Below are 22,081 nucleotides of genomic sequence, written 5' to 3'. Positions count from 1 at the left end.
ATGACTTTCTGCAATGCATAGGGTGGTATCCTGGAAAACCCACAACAAAATGTGCTGGCAATAAATGCAGATTTAGGCACAGATCCATGAAAAAAATCAGCAATAAAATCTACAAGGGATTTTTTACGTCACATGTGGATGTAACCTTAGACTAATATCGCATTTTAGTGCAGTTTTCATCTCTGTGGAATGTTTGGTGTGTGTAATAAGTATTCATTACTATGCTTTACGTTTTTTTCTGGTATACCTGCCCATTTCCTCAGTAAACCTCAAATCTTAGAAGCATAAAGAATACAGTCTTTCTTCTACTTGGATTCAATCTCGAGTCTGGTTAAAATAACAAAATTGAAGGGTTACAGGGATACTGGATTGTCTATATGTGAACACATCCTTACCTGCACTCAGAGCCTCTAAACACCACAATTTATCGTTGATAAGCCATACAACTTTAGCAATATGATTAGCTATTGGTACAAACATGATTCATGATTTTTTTCTAAAATGTCTTTATTCTCGTCTATGGGTTGTGTGAGCTGTAATACCTGGCGCAACCAAAAGCCAAGAATGTTGATGTTTCTAGAAAAACAGTATACTCTTTCATTCCATTCTCAGACAACTCCTTAAAAATAAGAAATCATACATATGACAGCCCATGGAGTTTGCATGTAATATTAGCCTATAGCCACTATGGGTGTCTGCCTTTTGAGGCACTGTCCAGTCAGTGTAAAGTCTCACAATTCCTCCCGAGTGTCTGGACACAGTGAATGACAGTTCTGCCGTCCAATCTAGGAATGGGGCGTGCTAAACTGTCAGTATGGTGATGGACAGCTCAGCCGTCCAATCAGATGCTGGGGTGTGCTGAGCTGTCAGTATCTGGAGTGAAGGTTTAGCCTCCAATCAGGACCAGGGTGTGCCGGGGCTTCAACCAAGTGTCTCTTGTCCAGAGTAATTAGCTGTCTATTTAACCAGCTCTCTGCCTTTGATTGCTGCCAATTGTAGCTTTGCTCATGAGGTGTGTGCTTGCGCTGTGCTTCTTGTCTGGTATTCTGATCTTTGTTGTTTGACCTATGATTGTCTTGACTATCCATTTGCCTAGCCCTTTTGTCGTGATCCACTAACTTCTTGGAATATTGACCTTTGGACAGTTTCCTGACTATGCCTTTGTCTATGATGTACTCTCTTGGCTGTATACCTTCAGACCTCGTGACTACGAAACCTCACGGCTTATCCGTGAGTAGTCACTAGCGTCACACAAAGTATGTCGGAACTCACCCTAATTAGGATTGAGCGAGTATGTTCTGTCAGAGTATGCTCGGGCCGAGCTCCGAGTATTTATAGCTGCTCGGTGATAAGGTTAAGTCGCTCCAGTGTGCATGATTTGCAACTGTTTGACAGTTTTATTACATGTGAGGAATGTGTAAGAAACAGATATTCCTCACATGTAATAAAGCTGTCAAACAGTTGCAAATCATGCACACGGGAGCGATTTAACCTTATCACCGAGCAGCTATAAATACTCAGAGCTCGGCCGGAGCATACTCGGCGAAAGGGTTAATAGAACATACTCGCTCAACACTAACCCTAATGTTTGATAAGGGCAATAATTACAATCAGTAATAGCATAGCCAAGGAAAGTCACAATGCAGAGGTATACAAAAAAAATGCTGTTCAATTATATCATGGGGCATACAATTATTTACTCAGACATGTCAGGAAAGGTCTTCCCTAAAGAAGAAACTTACTAATACATAAAATTCATTTTCATCCTTCCATCTAGGGAAAAGCTAAATGTGAGAAGTTATAATTTGTTATAACAATACGTTATCATCTAAGAGACTTCCTATTTTTATTTTTCAGATATCAGACACCGATTGTCCATGGTTCAGAATAGTGAGTATTGGTGGATCCTATGTGCTCTTTAATTCAAACAGAAAGTCTATGGAGTCTGCTGAGAAGGAAGAATGGTGTTAATTATTGCTGCAAAGTATGCCAACCAATAGGTGGCGTTAATTTAGGCTAGACAATTTAAAGATGCACCAATCTATTATTCAGCATGAGCCCCAGTGATACATTTGATGCATTTTAAATGGTCACTGTAATTTCAAAAAACTTTACATAAAGGAATAGTACAAGCGAATATAAGAAACTTTATAATATAATTTACCAGAGAATTCTGCCCCTTTTCCCACTTATGAGCCACTTCTCCCACTGCCTCTTTAGAATCACTCCCATTAAACTTTTTATCGCCTAAACCTGTGTAAATGTGTATGCAGTGTAATGTAAGTGAGGTAGTATACTCACCGATCGCCATCTGCCCCTCTTTTGGGTTGTAAACAGGTCGCAGGATGCAACACACAGACAAGGGCAAGTCGGAAATAACCAACTTAACTGTTTATTTTCCTAATGTGGGTGTAGGGAAGGGTGGTTTTAGCAGAAAGGAAACTGGATGAAAACAGTATTCACAGTATGCAATATACAATGTTGTCAGCAAGCACACTATAACTCTTATAGCAAGTTCTCGATGCTATCTGACTAATCTCTGATGAAAGTGTAGCACCCTGAGGATTCGGCTGCTACAGGGGTATTGCACCTCAACCCAGAGGTGTGATATTCCACTCCCGGGTAAGGATGGAGTGTGGAACTGAGCTCGGTAGGCTGCATGCACTACACACATCCCATTTCCGAGGAGCAGGCCGACGGTACTCCCACTTAGAAATGTGCAGGTACGACCGAGTCTGTTCCTGGCTGGAGTGGGAGGGGGGTGGTACATCCCAAGTAGTGTAGGGGCAGATAGGGGGAGCAGCCTGGGTAAAGATAGGAGCTCATTGGGTGCTGGTCACCTGAGCTCACACATAGAGGGTGTATATAAGGTGGGCACCATCAGAGAACAGGGTCAGTCTGTCAGAGCAGAGCAGAGGAAGAGGAGCAGAGAAGCCCCAGAGAGAGAGAGAGGAGAAAGCAAGAGAGACCCAGAGGGGGAAGCAGAAGAGAGGACTCTAAGACCCCAAATCCAATCCACGGGTGAAGAGTCGGCATTAGGGTACCGGAACCCAAGCTGGTGGGGGCAAAAACACACCCCAGCCAGAGACCGGAGGCCGTGGGCAGCGTCTGCCACGGCCACCCACCACATCCACCCCGAAGGCATACCACGTGGAGGGTCAGGGAACCCAAGGCCAAGGGTCACCCAACAGAAGGCCCGAGGGAGCTGGACCTGGGTGGATCAATAGTGGGGACGGCCAGAGAAAGGACAGAAGGAGAGCTCAGGGTCACGCTCTGGACTTGCTTGGGGGTTGGCTGGATCCAGGACCTGGTGGATGCAGCACGGCTCGGGAGGTCACTTGAAGCTGGAGTGACCGGAACATCAGCAGTGAGTAAATACCCTAAACTGCACAACCCGACTCTGTCTTCCTTTAACATCTATGCTGCACCACCACAACCCCCATCCTCTGCACCTGACCCCCTGAGGCTATACCCCACCCGTTGGGGGTTATACCATCACAAGCTGCACCTACACCATCAGCCTCAGCGGACCCTGCTGCAGCGGCGGCCATAGTGACCGCAACACAACGGGTGGCGTAGTCGACAATAAAGAACTTATAACATCTGTAGGACTGCCACATACAACTGAGTTTGACACCCTGGGCACGGACCGGGTCACAGCCACTCGGAAGACTACAACTCCCATCTGATCCGGCTCCGGATATTCCCCCTAAAGAATATGGCCCAGGGGGCGCGTCAAAAGCAGTATTCACAGTCATAAGGGTGTCAATACAATGTTCCCCTTTATGTTACAGGCCCTAGTGGGGGTCTCCGCAGGGTTGTGCTTGGGCAGTGGGTGGCAGTCTCCAGACATAAATGCCGCACAGCGCTGGGGAATCCCATCATCTACTGCACACCCTCTTACAGGGTCATGGGACTTATATTCTGATTTGCTGGATCACACTGGGGTCTGTGTGAGCTGGAAGTCACTTTTACAGTGTAAGTCTATGGACCTCGTTCTGATGCTCCACAGACTTACATTGTAAAGGAGACTTCCATCTCACACATAGACCCCAGTGTGATCCGGCAAGTCATGTGAGTGAGAAGAGGACCAGGGCAATGCTGGAAACTGGGGAAGATGGCGATCGTTGAGTATTTTACCACACTTACCCTACACTACATATACATTTAGACAGATTTAGCAGTAAAAAGTTTCATAGGTGGGCTTCTTTAATCACCCCTTACTCAGTAATACAGCTCAATTCTGTCTGGATCAAATCACGACAGACTGCCAGCAGTTAGGTGTCACGTTGCATCTCCTATTATACTCTAAGGCAGCGGTCCTCAACCTTTCTTACAGTACCTTGAGAACCACATTCAACTCTGAAAAATGGCCACCAGTCACTTCCAGGCCCTGTCCCTACAGTATTAGTGACAATCAGAGCTCGCCATTACTGGTATGAGTATAGCCAAAGCTTTCCCACAGAAAGCATACTGAGACCTTGTGCCCGTATTGGCAGAATAACTACAAGGATTCCCACTTTACCCTCATTTGATATCACTATCATATCTAGTTTTAAGCTCTCCTCTAACTAACAGTATCATCCTATCTCCAGCTTACTATGTTTATTTCTCTCCCCCCTCCAAGTATATGCACATCCAGATCTTCTCTTCTCTTTAAGGCTACTTATAAAAGTCACCATGAGTCTGGAGACCTTCTCTTCATAGCTCGTTGCTAGATCAGGTGCAAATGCACCAAGTTGGCAGACAGCCGTGAGCCACTGGTTCAGGATTCTTGCTCTAAGGAGAGGGAAGGGAAGAGGAAGAGTGAGGGGCAGAGTTAGAAAATAAGCAGAGGCACACAAGACAGACAGATTGCGCTGCAGATAGTGAGTGACTTAGCTGATCCAAGAGATGGATTCACAGCCACACAGCACAGTACTGCTGTTATCAATGCTGCAGTGGCTAATTTCTTAACATGTTTTAAGCAGAGAAAGATTCAAAAATCCCTTGATTTCTGTGTTTAGTGTATAGGAAACATCATAGCAGCTAATCTCAACCCACTAGTTCAGAGAGAAATGAAAATTATAGGTGCAAATCGTATAATGGCCAACAATTGGTATTCCTTATGTACGCTTACATGACAGCTTATTCTGAAAAGTTGTCAGGTACACTTTGTTGCCTAAAAGTTAGAAAGTTCTAGTAAATCTGCCAGATAATGTGAATGCTCAGACCTCAGAAAACATTTACATTCACATACAAACATTCCCTACCTGCCAAGTTGCCCAGTTCTATTAGGAGTAATCCTGTCCCTGCTCAGCCATTTAAGGTAACACATGTGGCTAATAGTTGTAGTTATTGAGTCAGATGCAAATTTCAGTGAAAGGCAAACCATGTCAGATGCCTGGTGAATGGGTCACGTGGGCACATTTATATTTTTGGTGGGTAACTGAATAAAACAGGAATTCAAATGTTTCGTTTATTTGCACTTTATTAGACCCTACTTAACTTAATAGAATATATTCGCTGCCTTCATTCACGTAAAACATAAAAGTATTTTAGTAACTAAGCAACCACCAAGTAGCCCACGTATAATTTTCTGCGTGCGCTATAAGGAGTCATTTACATCTTGCAGGAATTTATTACATTTGACTCTCAGATGGATCTTATAATGACTCTAAATTTGGGGATAATTACTCTAAAATGCTCAGTGGTTTTGTGTAGCAGAATTCATGGTTCAGATGAAGAGAAGTAGATCCAGCTGTTGCTTCGATGATTTGCTCTGATGGCTGTTAGCATCTTTATCCTGTGGTACTTACAAATAATTACTTCTTCATGAGAAATGTTTAGCCAGCACTGAAAATTAATCTTGTGTTTCAACTGAAAAGGTTAATTTAAAAAGTGGTGAAAAGTTACAAAGAAGGTACAGTGCTGTCAAATATGCTAAGAGTTTTACAACCATAGCTATGAACAGAGTTCATCAGTCCTTATTAGTATCAGTAGAGATGACCATTCCTAGTGACAACATTGTCATACTGCTTAAAGAAGTTGTCCACAACCTTTTATTATCCACCCAATGTATTCACCCAGTGCCCAGAAGGGTTTTTGTATTTACCTTTAGTTCTTTTTGCCTGTGAGTGGCGCTATCGCTGACCGCTCACAGGCATCACGTGACCCCAGCTGCCGGGGGTGACTTACTTCTGCGTTCCATGATGAGTGATGGGCTGCGGGCGGGGGTCACCCCGCATGTCACACCCAGAATCCACCGTACGCTTTCCCAATGAATGAGGAGAGGGAAAGCGCACGGTGGATGCTGGGTGTGGTGCGTGGGGTAACTCCGCCCACAGCCCATCACTCACCGTGGAACGCAGAAGTAAGTCACCCCCGGCAGCCGGGGGTCACATGATGCCTGTGAGCGGTGAGCGGCCAGCGATAGCGCCTCTCACAGGCCATAAAGACACAGCAAAGTAATTACAAAAACCCTTATGGGCATCGGCTGAATATATTGGGGGGATAATAAAAAGTAGTGGACAACTCCTTTAATATACTCCTGAGAAGATCTTGTCACTCACAGAAAGTTCTCTTATTAAAAGTTCTTATTAAAACTCCTACATTTGAAAACTTTTTAATATTTAAAAAAAAAAAAAATGCAGTATTCCAACTTATACAAAAATGCGCCTTTCATCGTCAGAGGGGCATGAAGGGCTGTGACAAAGAAGGGCAAAACATGCGTTGGGGCGATAGGGATACACTGGAAACCAGCCTTCAATTAAGTCAGCATTGTATGGATTTTATTCCTGACATGTATGATACTGTATTTTAGGGCATAATATAATCATGTTTTTGGGTTTTACTCTATGCCCCTTTTTTTTGCTTTGTTACAATTTAGGCTCAATAATGTTAGCGCTATGATAGAATAGTTCGAATAGATCCTTAGAATAGGTGGTGCAAGTACAAGGGTCTTTGGGTCTTATTTTTTCTCAATCTATTTGATCAGGAGACATTTTTTTAACTTCAAAACATTGATTCTCAGGCAGGCAATGCATGAGAGTGTGAACTTGCATTGTGTATCAACCAACAGATTAGAATTGTGTATAAACTATATACTGACTAGGAGATTTTTTTGGACATTGTTTCGATAATGATCCATGTTGGTTGATACTGGAGGTTTCTGAAAGGTCCTATTAGGCTCTGTTCACATGTCCAGTTGTCATCCATTTGTAACGGGTACAGTATTTAAAAAAAAAAAATGAATCTGTTGAAAAACGCAGATGCAAAATGGAAACCATTTTGGATCCAACCTTTATTAAAAAAAAAAAAAAAAAAAATGGATCTATTAAAAAAGGACATTTTGGCATCCATTTTTGTTCAGTTTGTAATGGTTTGCACATTTTTGATTCAGAAATGTCTCCAACAAATATTTAATGTGTGCACATACCCTTAATTGTCAAAAAAACAGAAACCACTTCAAATAACAGTAGATTTTATTTATTGCTCAAATAAAAAGATCTTGCTGAAAGATTGCAGCAAAGTTTAAACCCTTGAAACATGTCTGAGTCATTGTCAAACCCTAGCCTTACACACTTAAAAAGTCAAGTTGAAGCAGTCTATGTGAACACAGCCTTATGCATTACATAAAATGACTCCACCCATAAAATTCCTGACTATGAATATAAAGGCTTAGTGATAACACCATTCTATAACATTTTATATATTTGAAGGAAGTCTGCTCCACATTTTTAAAAGGGAATCTGTCAGTAGGGTCAACTCTGCTAAGCTGTCTATATGGACATGTGTACCGCCTCGAGGGTTCGGTTGCTACAGAGGTATTGCATCTCACCCAGAGGTGTGATATCTCACTTCCAGGTAAGGATGGAGTGTGGCTCAGGACCCTAACACCCACATGCACTACACCACATTTCCGGGGGACAGGACGACAATGCTCCCGGGTGTGAACACAACTGTCCCTGGCTGGAGTGGGGGAGGGAACACCTAGAAAGGGGGAACCCAGTAGTGTGTGGGTGGGGAGAGGAGATCCAGGGTGCACTGTATAGAGGAGTATATATGGTGGGCACCATCTTAGAGTCATGGTAGAAGGCAGAGGGAAGTAGAAGAGAACAGAGCGAGAAGTAGGCTAGGAGCAGAGGCTCAGCATGGGCTCTGCTCCACAGGCAGGCCAAGTCTTAAGGCCTGGGCCTGGAGGAGGAGGAAAGAAGGGAGAAGAACGGAGGAAGCTCTAGGAGAAGACTGAAGGGACCCTAGGGGTGCGGACCGGCCAGCCGCCACCGCACGCCCGCTGCTACCAGAGTAGGGGGGGGGGTCAGGCCAAGAAAGGGAACCGGATCCCTCATCTAGTGGAGGAGAGCAACTACCCTCAGCTAGTAACCGGAGGCCGTGGCATTGTACATGCACGGCCCCTCACTACACCCGTTAGGAAGGCACCACATAGGACCCAGGGAAACGGAACATACGTTTGCCGGCCAAGGCCCGAGGCAGCTGGACAGAAACGTGGACACTTGTGGGGTACGACAGGCCAGAGAAAGGACACACGAAGGGGGTCCTGAAAAGCACTCCAAAAGGTACCTGGGAGTTGGCCGAGCCCCTCACCTGGTGAGCACAGCACGACGTGGGCAGCCATCATCTGCAGAAGTGGCTTGGAGTGTAAAACTGAGTAAAGACCCTGAACTGCATTACTGGACTCTGAGTCATTACTGCTGCTCCCGCGCACCATCATCTGCACTCACTGCCCTGAGGCTATACTCGTCCCGTGGGGAGTTATACTACCCCCTGCTGCGCACACAACATCAGCCTCAGCGGTCTGCCCTGCAGCGGCGGTTCTCAATGACCGCAATCCACGGGTGGCGTAGTCGGACATTTAATCATAAAAAAAACACATAGACGGCCACTGGTTTGACCACCCTGAGCCACGGGACCGGGTCGCCGCCACGGAGACTACAACCCCCAGCGTTACACAGAGGCCCGGCTCCGGGTATTCCCCTTACACACACGGCCCAGGGGGCGCGTCACATGCAGGTGATGGGAAGCTGAAAAAATGATATCTTAATATCTGGTGTCCTATTTCTTATTCCAGAGAAATCCACATTTTTTATTATGTAAATGAGCTGTTAACATCTATGGGCCAGACACTGAGCTGCCTGACAATCTGCCTCCAGCTTATAAATGAAAGGGGAGTTACTAGTGTAAAATATGTAGATCAGGAGGGCAAGCTGTCAGTCATTACATATCTCACACTGGTAACTCTCCCTTTCATTTAAAATAAGTTGTGGAGTCAAATTCTCAGGCAGATCAGTGTCCGGCCCATAGATCTTAACAGCTCATTTACATATCAAGAAAAACATTGATTTCTCTGGAATAAGACCTTGGATCGCAGATATCAAGGTATCACTTTATTCAACTTTTTACGACCTGCATGTTCATATGAATGACTTAGGGAGGATTGATCTTAGTGACAGGTTCACTTGAAATACAAGCCTTACAATAATTTTGGTAAAATGCTTGACAAGCTTGCAGTTGAAAAATCAGCACTCTGTAAATTGATCAACATGCATGTATTCGGTACAGATCTGGTGTAATGGATAACAATCTTCACCGTTGCCCTTATTTCCTAGAACTTGTAATATTGTACTGTTCAAATCTGATATTGGAAATTTATTGGCATGACTTTTCTGCTTATAAAGATCTATGAGAACATAGGTCAGCTGGGTGTTGGCTTATAAGATGTTTATTGCGCGCCTTCTGTGCTTATTGACTACATACAGGGACTTTTGCTAATTAAGGTAATTAAGAGATTGATAGCCAAGTGATAAACATTCAGTTCAGCAACTGCAAACCTTAATTGCCTCTAGTGAATATTCACATTTGTGCAGAGACAGCAGTGTCTGGAGGAGAGACCTTTTCCTGGAAAGGTTATAACCCTCATTTTCTAATATTGCTCTGCTAATTCGAGTTAATTTAAAAAATAACAAACCCTTAATATAAAAGTGCAGAAAGCTGCAGTTAACTACCGGAGGTAATATCAAATATTAAACTTGGTTACAAAGGGCATGATTCATTATTGCATTTGCGCCTTTTTGTCTAGCTTTTTGGTGTTTTGTGTTTTTTATTTTAATTCGCACCTTTTTTGAACTCTGTTTTATATATGCTCACTTATGTACCGTCATTTTTTTTGTTTGTTTCCTAATGTGGGCGATCCCATACGTTTACGGCCAATTCATCAATTGGTACTATTTAAAAAGTCGTAAAATTTTTACGCAGATGCTATCCATTTCCCCTTTTGAGTGATTTTTATGCATGCCTGAAATTTTGTGCAAACGTTGTGACATTTTTAGAGGAAGTTGTGACTTCTTGCTATAAAAAAAAAAAAAAAAAAAAGCACAAAACAGCTTATGGATAGCCCAATTAATCATTTGTGGGGTTTTTTTTCTTATATTTTGTGTATTTCTTAACTTTTTGCGCCAAATTCTTAAATGTCGCACGTGGTTAAGGAATTTTGCGCAAAACAAAAAAAAATGTAATTCAAAAAAAAACAAAAGATTTTTTTTTATTTTGTCCAAAATTCCATTTTGAAGAATTTGGAGCAAAAAAAGTCAAACCTTTTTTTTTTTTTCAGTTTTGTGTATTTGTTGACTTTTTGGCTCCAAATTCTTCAAAATGGAGCATGAAATAAAAAATTCTCATTTTTTATGAAGAGCATTTTATATTTTGCACAAATTTCATGAACGTATACCATTTTGAATAATTTGGTGCAAAAAAAGTAACTTAAAAAAATGCAAATGATTAATCTGGTTCAAAGTGTTTTTTCAGCTTGCATTTCTTAGCTGTCATTCGAGTAGAGTATTTCTTGTTTTTGTTTCAGTGCAGCATAGCTGAGCTGCCGGGGAGAGCCGGATTGTATGGAGGAGACTTAGTAGTAGTTATAAGATCTGTAAGGAAAACAGAGGGTTCAGCTGTTGTCAGTAATGGTTGGTCTGTAAAACTGCGATTACACCCAAGATTTAAGAGGCAGGGTTGTTTTCATGTAGCTTGCCTAGAAATTATACAGATTGAATAAATCTGGTTATAGCCAAAGGGTTTGATCCATAGGTTAGACTGAAGCTTCAAACTACATTTTTACAAAGCTTCTTTTTTTCAAACCTTTGGCAATAGAAAAAATGTTACTAAAAACATGACTAGCATACGGGTGTGTATTTTATAGGCATACCTCAGACATAACTCATCCTCCCCTCCATGGGACTGACATATTTGTAAAATGTCAGCACAATACATAGCATACAAGTGCAGTGTGACATTTTATTCTTGTATTCTACTCCTAAAAAATATATTTTTATTAAACAAATAGCTTTGGTTATTTTTCTTTTATAAATTATATCATAAAATATTAACAATTGGTTCACTTGATTGATTTTTTTTATTTTTATAGGATTCAATTTGATAGACAGATTCTTCAGCATGAATTTAGCACGCTATGATTTGGATCAGTTTTAGTATCAGCAGCATGCTATATCATACACCACTTTAAAGCACCGCTCCAGCTGTTTTTTTTTATTGCCGCGCTGGAGTGGTGCCTGCTCTTAGTCTTATACTTCTCTTTCTGGCTCTCATAGACTTACGCTGAGAGCTTGTGACAGTTACTTCTGACTTCCGGTCAGTCAAAAGTTGCGGTAACAAGATGGCGCCGTGGGACAGAGGCAGCGCCGATAAAAGGTGAAGACGGCAACAAGTACAATACTAGGTTCAGGGACCCTAGATTAGTAGCACCACTCTAGTGCTGAAATTAAAAAAACACTGAAGTGGTGCATCAAGTAAAACATACTTCTTTCTTTATTTTTTTTTCTTATTTTAGGCCTCATTCAGACATTTGTGACTCGCATACCTGTTCTACCTGTGTTTTTCAAGAATGAGTACCCTGTATACTCTATGGTTCTGTTCACATGTCCGTGTTATTTTGCAGACTGAGTGGTCTGCAAGAAATCATGCAGACCTGGATCAATATGACCCATACAAGTCTAGCGGTCCGTGAAAATGACCGACAGCACACGGATGGCATCTGTTTATCTGTTAAATATTTGAGTGTTGAGCATCAAATTTGTCATCCTATTGGTATGGTTGGGCATGGTATGGTTAATGTTTGATTCCAACGACACACAAATAGATCAATTTTATATGAATATACTGTATATTGAGTGCCAATGCATGGGTTAAGTACTACAACACTGGAATTACAGAATCTTGATGTCCACTCTGACATGACGATGACGCTCCTGCTCCTCCAGATAGTCCTGCAGAATAGGAAAGTTGGGATTCTACATGGGAACTACAGAGTAAAGTCTAAAACTAATTCACTTAATGAAAGTCATATACATTATGATACATTATTATGTTTAGTAAGTAGTACCTTTCCACCTTAATAAAACATCACATTTTCAAGAATCCTGTGAAATAGCAGGACTGTATGTGCTGCATAAAACATGACTCCTTAAGCAATGAATTAACAAGTCCTCTTTATGAGCTCGACTAGTTCTCTGTTAGCTGAATGAATAGAACTCTATGCCGGTTTTGAATAAATCATAGTTTTCAGGAACAGTCCTCTGTATGTGTGTGAGGCCTACAGTGTTCTCTTGAAGTGCTGAGAAGTTCATCAGAACATAGCGCATTTCATTTGAAGACCACTTCTTTAGGACGTGAAGCTTGCAGGCATTTTAAAGAAAAATGTACTTAACCTTTATCTCCCAAATACTACAGATTAGTGGAATTATATATATTATATATACAATTACACATATTTATGCAGTACTAGGTCATACTGATGTCGTATAGGTTGTCAGCACCCGGGCAAGGCAATTATTTTGTGCTCCCAAACACATGGACCATTAACACTCCCAGAGTCCCTTGCATCAGTCCAGTATGTGACCCCTTTATTTTCCAAGCACATGTATACTACAAGTTCTAGAAAATAATGATGTAAGGCAGATTACTGTAGATTCCATTTTGTTCTGTTTATAGCAAAAAACGGAATTTATGTGTGAAAGTATTAATGTGCATCAATTATGCAAACAGAAGAAGAGGAGCCCCATTGATTATTGTGGCATGAGTCTAAGTTCCATTTTGTTTTAGTTTTTAAAAAGAAAACAAATACTCAGTGCCTCTAGTTTATTCTCCTGATTGAGTATAGTTCCACTGCGTACCCTGAGAATAGAGCCCTCTGCCCCATTCAATATTGTCTACAGTCTTTCCTCACTAAGACCTGCATAGCCTGTCATATATTATCTCTGTTGATGCCTATACAGCGGAGCACAGCAATTGAGATGTCACGCTGCTGCGCTCTGCATAAACAGCTACTGGCATGTCAAAGCACTCAGTATAATTATACTGAGCACTTTGCCATCTCAGTGGCTGCCTATGCAGAGCACAGCAGGATGAAGAAAATTCATCTATACTGTTGCACTTTGCTTTGCTCTGCATAGGTACTGCAGCCAGCAGCAATTGGCTGCCTTACTTTGATGGTACTGTTTTAAGGAAAGGTATGGTACTATTTTTGAAAGAAAGCAGCCATGTTGTTGAAATAATGGATAAATCCTTAAAAATGTATCATCAGTCACAAATAAAATGTTGACCCTGCTCCTGAATTCCTACTTGAATTTTTAAGCCTCCAATGCACAGCGACACTTGTAGGCACTTCAATATGGTGGCTATGGAGTACATGGGGCAGGTACTAATGTCCATATGCATCTGATTACAAATGGAAGCATATAGTTTTCTTCTGTCAGCTTCATACAAAATTGTGACATTTTCCTTTGGAACATTACTCCTACAAGGGAATAGTGGCATATATTATATATTCATAGTGCGGAGCTTGTATGACAGTGCATGGAGCTCAGCAGCGTGTGCTGGGAGAATTGTCCTACCTTCAGTTTGTAAGATGTAAAAATTCTGCCTGTGAATTAGATTCGTTCTAATGGAGATCATGTTTTTTTGTCACCTAGTCATCCAGAAAGCTGCTCTCAGCCATTTCTCTCAATGTTTCACACCAAAGGCTTCATGTTAATTAATAGCCCTTGTATAAAATATAGAATGATCTGATGTGTAGAATGAGGTCTTTAGAATAATGCAATGTGTAGTTTGGCTCTAACATCAATGAAGGAGGAAGGAACTACCCATCTACTTGGATTTCAGTAGAAATCAATGCTGTATAAATAGAAAGAAAAGACATTGGATTTTTAACAAACGTGCTATATTATTGCACACTCAGGAATACAAATCCTTGCTGTAAATGGGATTTAAAGGATTAAAGGGGTTGTCTGATATTTTGAATACAGTTTCTTTTTTTTTTTAATGGTTTTTAAATAATAAATGAAGGTATACTCAACTATGATTGGCTGCAGCCTGTGATTGACTGCAGCGGACAGGTGATTGAAGGAGGATAGTTCTCTCATGACGCAACTCCTGGTAATGTCCGAAAGAACCAAACATCACTTCTGGCGCTGGCACAGATCTTCGGAGCCACCTGCATTGGATCCACGAGGTTGCTAAACTCTGAGTATGCATTCATTTATTATGTTAGAGCCAAAATGTATACAAGTGTTCGACAATCCCTTTAAGGATAAAATTTACTACGACTTTCTGAGCATGGAGATTACTAAGCGATCCATACACCAATCTTAAACAGAAGGCTGCTAAAGTAAATGTGACCAAAATTATTAAGAAAAGCAAACTCTTAATAAATTTAGCGCATCTTGGGTTGGCATTCTTTTTTTTTATATATAATTTATGGTAATTTACAGCTTAAAATACAGTTGGACATTGATTGTCCCATCAGACAAGTGATACAAAAAGCAAAGCCACAATAAGAAGAATTAAAATTCCCCCAAGATTCAAGAAAAAAACGCCGCAAAATAAGCAGCAGTATTTACCTGCTCAGTTCTTCAGACCTAAAAGCACTACCAGCGTGCAGCAAACCCATATAAAGATGGCGGCTGCACAGGTGCAAAATACTGATGAGACAATCACTCACAACCTATCAGTTCATGGAGGGGGTGATTGCTTAGTATTTGAATTGCACACAAAAAGGCTTGTATAGGGAGCTGTTCATACTTAGGTTTGCTGCACGCTGGTAGTGCATTTAGGTCTGAATATATGAGCAGGTAAATACTGCTGCTTATTTTGCTGCATTTTTTTCCACCCAACAAGTGCACTGACTTTTAAAAAAGTGGTGAGTGCAGCATAAAAGTGGACAAGGTCAAAAAAGAATATGCGTGTGCCAAACTTTGCAACTTTTTTTCACCAGTAAATAGACATAGCTTTATAAAATTTCCCTTAGGCTCTTGCATGAGAACAACAGAAAGTATAAATCGAATTCTTCATCACAAAAGCAATGAACATTATTTAATTTCCAGTGCATACATTAATGATACATTATTAAGTAGCACAACTGTTTATTTAAAATGATAAATTGTTTACTCAATGGGACAGAAATATATTTAATATTTAATATTTCTAAAACCACAGAGTTTAATGAGAATGCTCCCTTTGAGTGTTCTGATAATGACAGTCTGGGTTATGAAGAATTTTACATTCTTGTCAGGTGTCCTGCAGATGCATCAGCAGAATATAAGTGTAGCTGGTAATAAATATGTACAATTATTTTATGAAGAGATTTCATGCTGCTTTGCTACATTGGGTTTAATGATTATATAATGAAAACATTCTTGTTTACATCAAGAAGCTGAAACCCATCCACAACCATATCATTTAAAGAGTAAACTTTCTTCATGATTTTTCATATTTAGCAGTCACTTAAATTGCCTGCAGATCTGTCGGAGTCTCAGGATTGCGCAACAGACCCCCTAGAAGTGCGTGCTCAGACAGGAACAGAGTATGGAATCAAAAGAAAGCATAGGCTTTAGATTCAATATAACGTTTAGACTTCATAGCCTATGCTTGCTATTGAATCTGTACTCTGGGCTGTGTGCACTCAAATAGGAGTTGTGTGCTCCTGTCTACTAAGCTGCGCACTTCTTTGGCATCTAATTGCACAATCGGTGGAGTCTCAGGACTTGCCCCCCCCAACAATCTGCATGCTAACTATATAAAATAATAAAGTTCAGTTACTATTTTAACACACCTGTTATTACAGGTAACTTTTCAGAATAAGCTGTCCTGTGTGTATATACAGTAGGTACGGAAAGTATTCAGACCCCTTTAAAGTTTTCACTCTTTATTTCATTGCAGCCATTTGGTAAATTCTAAAGTGTTTTTTTTCTCATTAAAGTACACTCTGCACCCCATCTTGACTGAAAAAAAAACAGAAATGTAGAAATTTTAGCAAATTTATTAAAAAAGAAAAACTGAAATATCACATGATACTTGGGCACAAATGCACCCCTTGTTTATCCAACTCCAGACTACCGAGAGTTAATCGAGTCTCCTTTTGTTTAGGAACTGAAGGACAGGTCCCAACAAAGTGTCCCTTTTTCCCGCAAAAAAACATACGCCTTTTTTCTTGCAAATCTCCAGGGAGATGTATGATGTAGAGACACCACCTAACTGCATAGGTTCCTCCACCTCCCTCAGTACTGGTTCACCCCCAGACCACTCCCCTGGCAGAGGTACATGTGTGACGCATGAAAGCCCTACTCTGGAAGATGGGGGACTCGGAGCCGGGTCCTATGTTGTCGATGGGGTGCAGTCGTGGCCCGGACCCGCTCCGTGCCCAGGGCCGTCACATTAAAAAGGATGGTGCGGGCTTATCCGGGTTGAGTGGCTGATCTCGACTACGCCACCTGTGGCACCTGGTGAAGGCCACCAGCGCTGCTGCAGTCCGCTGAGGCAGGGTGTTATGGCAGCCGTCGTTGGTACTACTCCCCACCGGCGGAGCAGGGCCTCAGGGCAGAGAGACAGGATGGAGGGGGTTGTAGTATAGGAGGTCTGGTGCTGCGTAGTGCGGTGTAATGCAGAATAAAGAGTCCGGAGGCCTTAGGGGTTAACTTCCAGGGTTTTTACTCACGGTGGAGATTGCAGTTGAAAGGCTTCTCCCTGCTCCTCGCGGAGTTCTGCGGTCACCAGAGACGGGGGGGGGGGTCCGACAACCTCCGAGTAAGTCCAGTTTTCAATCAGGACCCCGCACCAGAGTGTTCCTAGACTTCAGACCGGGTCCTTTCCTGTTTGTGTGTGTGTGTAGATAGGCCGGGTCTCCCTCTGAACTTCACTCAGAAAAAGGGTACCGGTGGCAGCTCCGCTCCTTCCATTACCCGGTGGGATCCTCAGCGCCTACCGGGCTTCCCTGACCAGGACATAGAGTAGCAAGGTCAGGTGTCGGGGGTCGGTAGCCCTCTTGCAGCCGGACTCCCTCTGAATATATCAGGTTGGCGAGGACAGGTGGCGTACACCGCTCCGTCTGCATCCCCCCCGGGATCCATTTGCGGTGGAGCTACACTCCTGAGCTCCGGGCCTTCTTGGTCATGGTCCTTGACCGGGCTGAGACATACATTATCTGCAACCTGCCCCTCGACCCAAGGCCAGGATACGAGGGCCGTGTCTCCATCCTCTGCAGGTCCACACAGGATCCACGCTCAGGGAGGGAGATCACGATCAAAGAACCCAGAACCAAGATGGCTGTGTATTAAATATGAAATTTAAAGTGTGACTAAAATGTGAGTCCTCCACCCTCACCCACTAGTTGGTTCCCCTATCTCTTGGTTCCCCAGTTTCCCAACTTCCAGTAGGGGCAGCACCTGGTGCCTACTAGCCCCCTCTGGTGGGAGAAGTGTGGTGTTGGATGTGGAGGGAGGGTCCTGACCATCGCACTGTTCTTACCTCAAAGGAAGAACACTACACCCCATTAAAGAGGTGCAGCATCCCTGTGGCGGTCGAACCCTCAGGGGCGCCACATTCCCCCCTGGTGAAACACAGCAGGTCCGCGGGCTGCAAAAGAGCAATACCTGGTACAGTCTTTTTTTTTATATATAACAGTAAACAATCTTCCCTTTATGGGAGGCACTTCTTCTTTAATGTTTCAAACAGCATATAATATAAAAGTACAAAAATATAAAAATATAAAAGTACAATAATCATCCAGAGATATTTATGCACAGACAGACGGGTTAAAGTGCAAGGCCTAAGAGTCAGTTCAGAAGCACGAGGGACCTGTCCCAAACCCCCAACGTAGGCCCTGGGGTGGCTGCAGGGCATGAAGATCCTGAGTTGGACCTCCAGGAGAGCCACTCCAGACAGGTTTTTCTTCTGAGGTCTGAGGCAGAAATAGCCACGGTTTTACATAAAACCAATGAGGAGCACCTAAAGAGATGCAAACTATTTACAGATTAGGAGTCTGTCTGCTGCAAGTCTGCAGGGACAAATGTCTCTAGAAACCGGGAGAGCAAATTAAAACATAAACATAAACATGACAACTTTAAACAAGTTTCAGCCGCCAGGGCTGCTTAATTCTCGGGTCCCCTCCGGGGAAAAGGCTCATTCCTCCAGACTGAGGCTGACCGGTCCTCTAAGGCCGAGCGCGAGGGGGCATCACTCCCGGACACCTTGTGGACATCCAGGGCGTACCACCCCCGCACCCCGTGGTGGCGGGTGTACGTGACTGTCAACTGGGAAGAGGTTCCGGCCAGGGTGTCCCTTTTTCAGCCGCGGCTACACGTCCTGCCGGCTGACAAAGACGTTGTGCTCATGCTGGGAACTCCGAATGAATCCCCACCCCGCCTTATGGTGGAAGCGGACAACTTGCCCTTCCACACGGGGGCTTGGATGGGTCGCCTCCTCCTGGTGGGCCCGGGACTTTGCAGCCTTGGTGCGCACCTCGAGGCGCTCGCAGCGGATCTCCCTCTGGCGTTGCTCCCGGCCGAGTTGGAGGATCTGCTGACGGCACAGCTCGCTCCTCCTGCACGCTTCAGCCCGGGTCTCCCGGGGGAAGCCCATCAGGTCCCCCCCTGGTTGTCCCAGGCCCACTCCTCAGCCGCCGGCCAGGTGACTGTTGGTGCGGGCAGCGGTGTCAGCAGGGGCTGCTGCGGGTCCTCTGCAAGTGCAGACCAGTCCGGCTTGGGTTCGGTGGATACCCCAGCAGACTCAGGTCCTCCCGAGTCAGGGGTTGGGCGGCAGTGCAGATCTCCGCCAATAGCAGAAGCTTGAAGCTCCGGGGCAAAGACCTGCTCCTAGATGACCGCTCCGGGCAGCAGATACTCGGCCATGAGGTCCACTACGGGCACGGTAGGCTCAGCAGCCGGGGCAGGGGAAGCACACTCACCCGCCTCTGGGCCGCTCGCGACCTCTGTCACCGCTCCTTTCCTGAGCTTCGGCTCCTTGGCGGCGGGTCCGGATGCGCAGCAGCATTTCTTCCCGCCATGCAGCAGACGCCGCTTTCTGGGCCTCATCCAGTGTCCGTGCAAGACCCGGGGCTTCCTGGTGGAGAAATTCAATATCTCCCGCTGTAAGGGTCCTGCCGCTTCGCTCCCTGCCGGGAGAAGAACCTGGGCCGGGTTCGGAAGGTTCCGTTTGTTGCGCTCCAGCAGCGTCCATGTCCACTCCTGAAGGTCGCCAAACTCCAACTGCTATGGCCGCACCTTGTTGTTTTTCTTCTTCCCCCCCCTCTTTCGGGGCGGCTCCAGGGCGGTATGCTGACAGGCACGCCTTTGTTCAGCCCATCCATTTTGACGGACATTACCCCGCGGACAGTCTCTGATGGAATGGGCGGTCCACAATTTTTGCGCCATGTGGGAGCCTGGCCTACGATAGGAGGTGTTAGGAGACCGTCTTTCTGATGCACTATGGCGTCTGTTCTTCTTGGGCGGGCGCCATCTTAAGTGGAAACGACAGTCTAAGGTGTAAGGCACACAGTACCCGGTAGCAATGGGTAATTCCTTCCTTTGCTGCGGGCACGCGATCCTGCCGACTACGCCAGTTGTGTGACGCATGAAAGCCCTACCCTGGGAGATGGGGGACTCGGAGCCGGGTCCTATGTTGTCGATGGGGTGCAGCCGTGGCCCAGACCCGCTCCGTGCCCGGGGCCGTCACATTAAAAAGGATGGTACGGGCTTATCCGGGTTGAGTGGCTGATCTCGACTATGCCACCTGTGGCACCTGGTGAAGGCCACCAGTGCTGCTGCAGTCCGCTGAGGCAGGGTGTTATGGCAGCCGTCGTTGGTACTACATCCCTGTGGCGGTCGAACCCTCAGGAGCGCCATATACACAACCCTGGCAAGAAGGTGGTCGCACCAGTGTATCCCAAAGGCATCTATCAAGACGTATGGTCATAGACATGGCAGGCTCCAAGGACTGAGGAGTTTCATATACAGCCAAGGCATCTTTCAACCTTTCAGTAAGCCCCACACAAAATTGACTTTTAAGGGCTGAGTCATTCCATTTGGAACCGATGCCCATCTACGGAATTCTGAACTGTAAGTCTCCACTGACCGATTCCCCTACTGAAGGCGACATAGCCTAGACTCAGCCAAGGCGACTTGTTCAGGGTCATCATAGATGAGGGCAAGAGCTCCAAAAAACCCCTCTACAGATTGGAGACAAACCGAGTCCTGCGGTAATGAAAACGCCCATGATTGAGGATCGCCCTGCAGTAGAGAGATGACAATACCAACCCATTGCTCCTCATTACCGGAGGAGTAGGGACGAAGTTTAAAATACAATTTGCATGCCTCCTTAATACAAAAAACTTGTCCCTACCTCCTGAAAACCCATCCGGGAGGGCAGCCTTGGTTTCATGCTGGACAGGCCTACTTGCAGAGACCCCCATATTGGCGACCTGTAACCGCTGATGCTGCTGCTGTACCTCACTGCGGACGTCAGCTGCTCTGCAAGCTCTGCAACTACTGAACCCATACCCAAGGGAGAAAGGGGGAAAAAAAGGTTCACGCCCAAAAACACACAAGGAAAAAAAAGTCAGCTTCCTTTTTTTTTTTTTTTTTTTTTTACTTTCTATAATGTCACTCCAGGCGTGGGAAAGACTTAGTGCAACACTGAGGGAAAAGGGAAAGGGAGCCCAGACACTAGGGAAAAGGGGAAGTGGAGACCTCCTAGTCTGGTCTAGCGTCACCCTGTCTCCCCTAACGTCCCTATATTGCCTCCTCAGCAAACGCTGCACTCGTGCCTCGCCCTATTCTCCCTGGCGTATGGCTACGGCTAGGGATGGAAAGAGATGAGCAGTAGTCAACCTCCACTAAAACTCTATAGACAACAAGGGTGGACAAAACAGGGGAAATGGCTTAGCTTTAGATTAACTCCAAATAAGCACACGGCCTCAAGCTTCAGAGAGGACGAAGTACTGCTCCTGCTAAGCTTCACAAGTAGAAATGGATATAGCCGGCGACTCCCTCTCAGACACACCAGGTATATATACACCCAGGCAGAGAGCTAATTAGCAAGAGAGGTAGCCGCTCGGTCCTTAAGACAGCCCCTTAAGACAAGAGGCTGTCTGCAATGCCAAACGTACAGATCTCCTGCAACCCACTGCAGGGTGACTGTCTGTCACCTCTGACACACCCATGACATTATGGCTTAACTTTTTTAAAGGGTTTTTTCATAATTTTACAGTCAGAAAATTTCCCATCAGACAGTGTGATAATATAATAAATTAATCATATTCTCTCCTTGTAAATACCCAGCATCACCACTCTGGTAGTCCCTGCTATTTCTTCATCTGGTCATGTAATGTACAACCATCATTTGGCCAGTGGTGCCAGTCACTGGTCTCAAAGCTGATGGGCTGCAGCAGTCAAATAATGATATAAGTCATGTGACCAGCTACTAGTTCAGCTGTGGGTTGTTAGAGCGGCAGTGCTGCAATGGCAGGTGATTTTAAAGATGAATTGTGGTTATTTTATTAAATTGATCTGTTATTATATTATGCTATTATTGTTACTATACTATTTATTATATTTATTGATTACTGGTAAGTAAGTTTCATAAAATTCCAGAAACTCTCTTTAAGTACAGTTTTATATTCTAATTTTGAAATTGTAACCAACTAACACAAATGCAATTATAACACACTATGTAATTCACACACTAAATATGTCTTCCATGCATTTTTACTATACTTTCTTTTAAATAAAAAGCAGGATTT

At 44.1% G+C, this 22,081-nt stretch overlaps 1 protein-coding gene across 6 annotated transcripts in view; it reads left to right on the top strand.

Annotated features, from left to right (window-relative positions):
• The window catches only part of CSGALNACT1 (chondroitin sulfate N-acetylgalactosaminyltransferase 1), a 420,793-nt gene that overhangs the window by 104,966 nt on the left and 293,746 nt on the right, over positions 1-22,081 (top strand). For all 6 annotated transcript variants that reach the window (XM_073636981.1, XM_073636978.1, XM_073636980.1 and 3 more), the window contains one exon: positions 1,858-1,890. The gene's annotated coding sequence lies outside the window, so the exon portion shown is untranslated. The remainder of the gene's footprint in view (positions 1-1,857; positions 1,891-22,081) is intronic.

This window comes from Phyllobates terribilis, unplaced genomic scaffold, assembly GCF_046119375.1.
Source record: "Phyllobates terribilis strain yellow unplaced genomic scaffold, ASM4611937v1 Scaffold_1__5_contigs__length_1240528914, whole genome shotgun sequence".
In the NCBI taxonomy this organism is placed as follows: Eukaryota; Metazoa; Chordata; class Amphibia; order Anura; family Dendrobatidae; genus Phyllobates; species Phyllobates terribilis.
The sequence above is the reverse complement of the archived record's forward strand: the minus strand, read 5'-3'. Positions and strand labels throughout refer to the sequence as shown.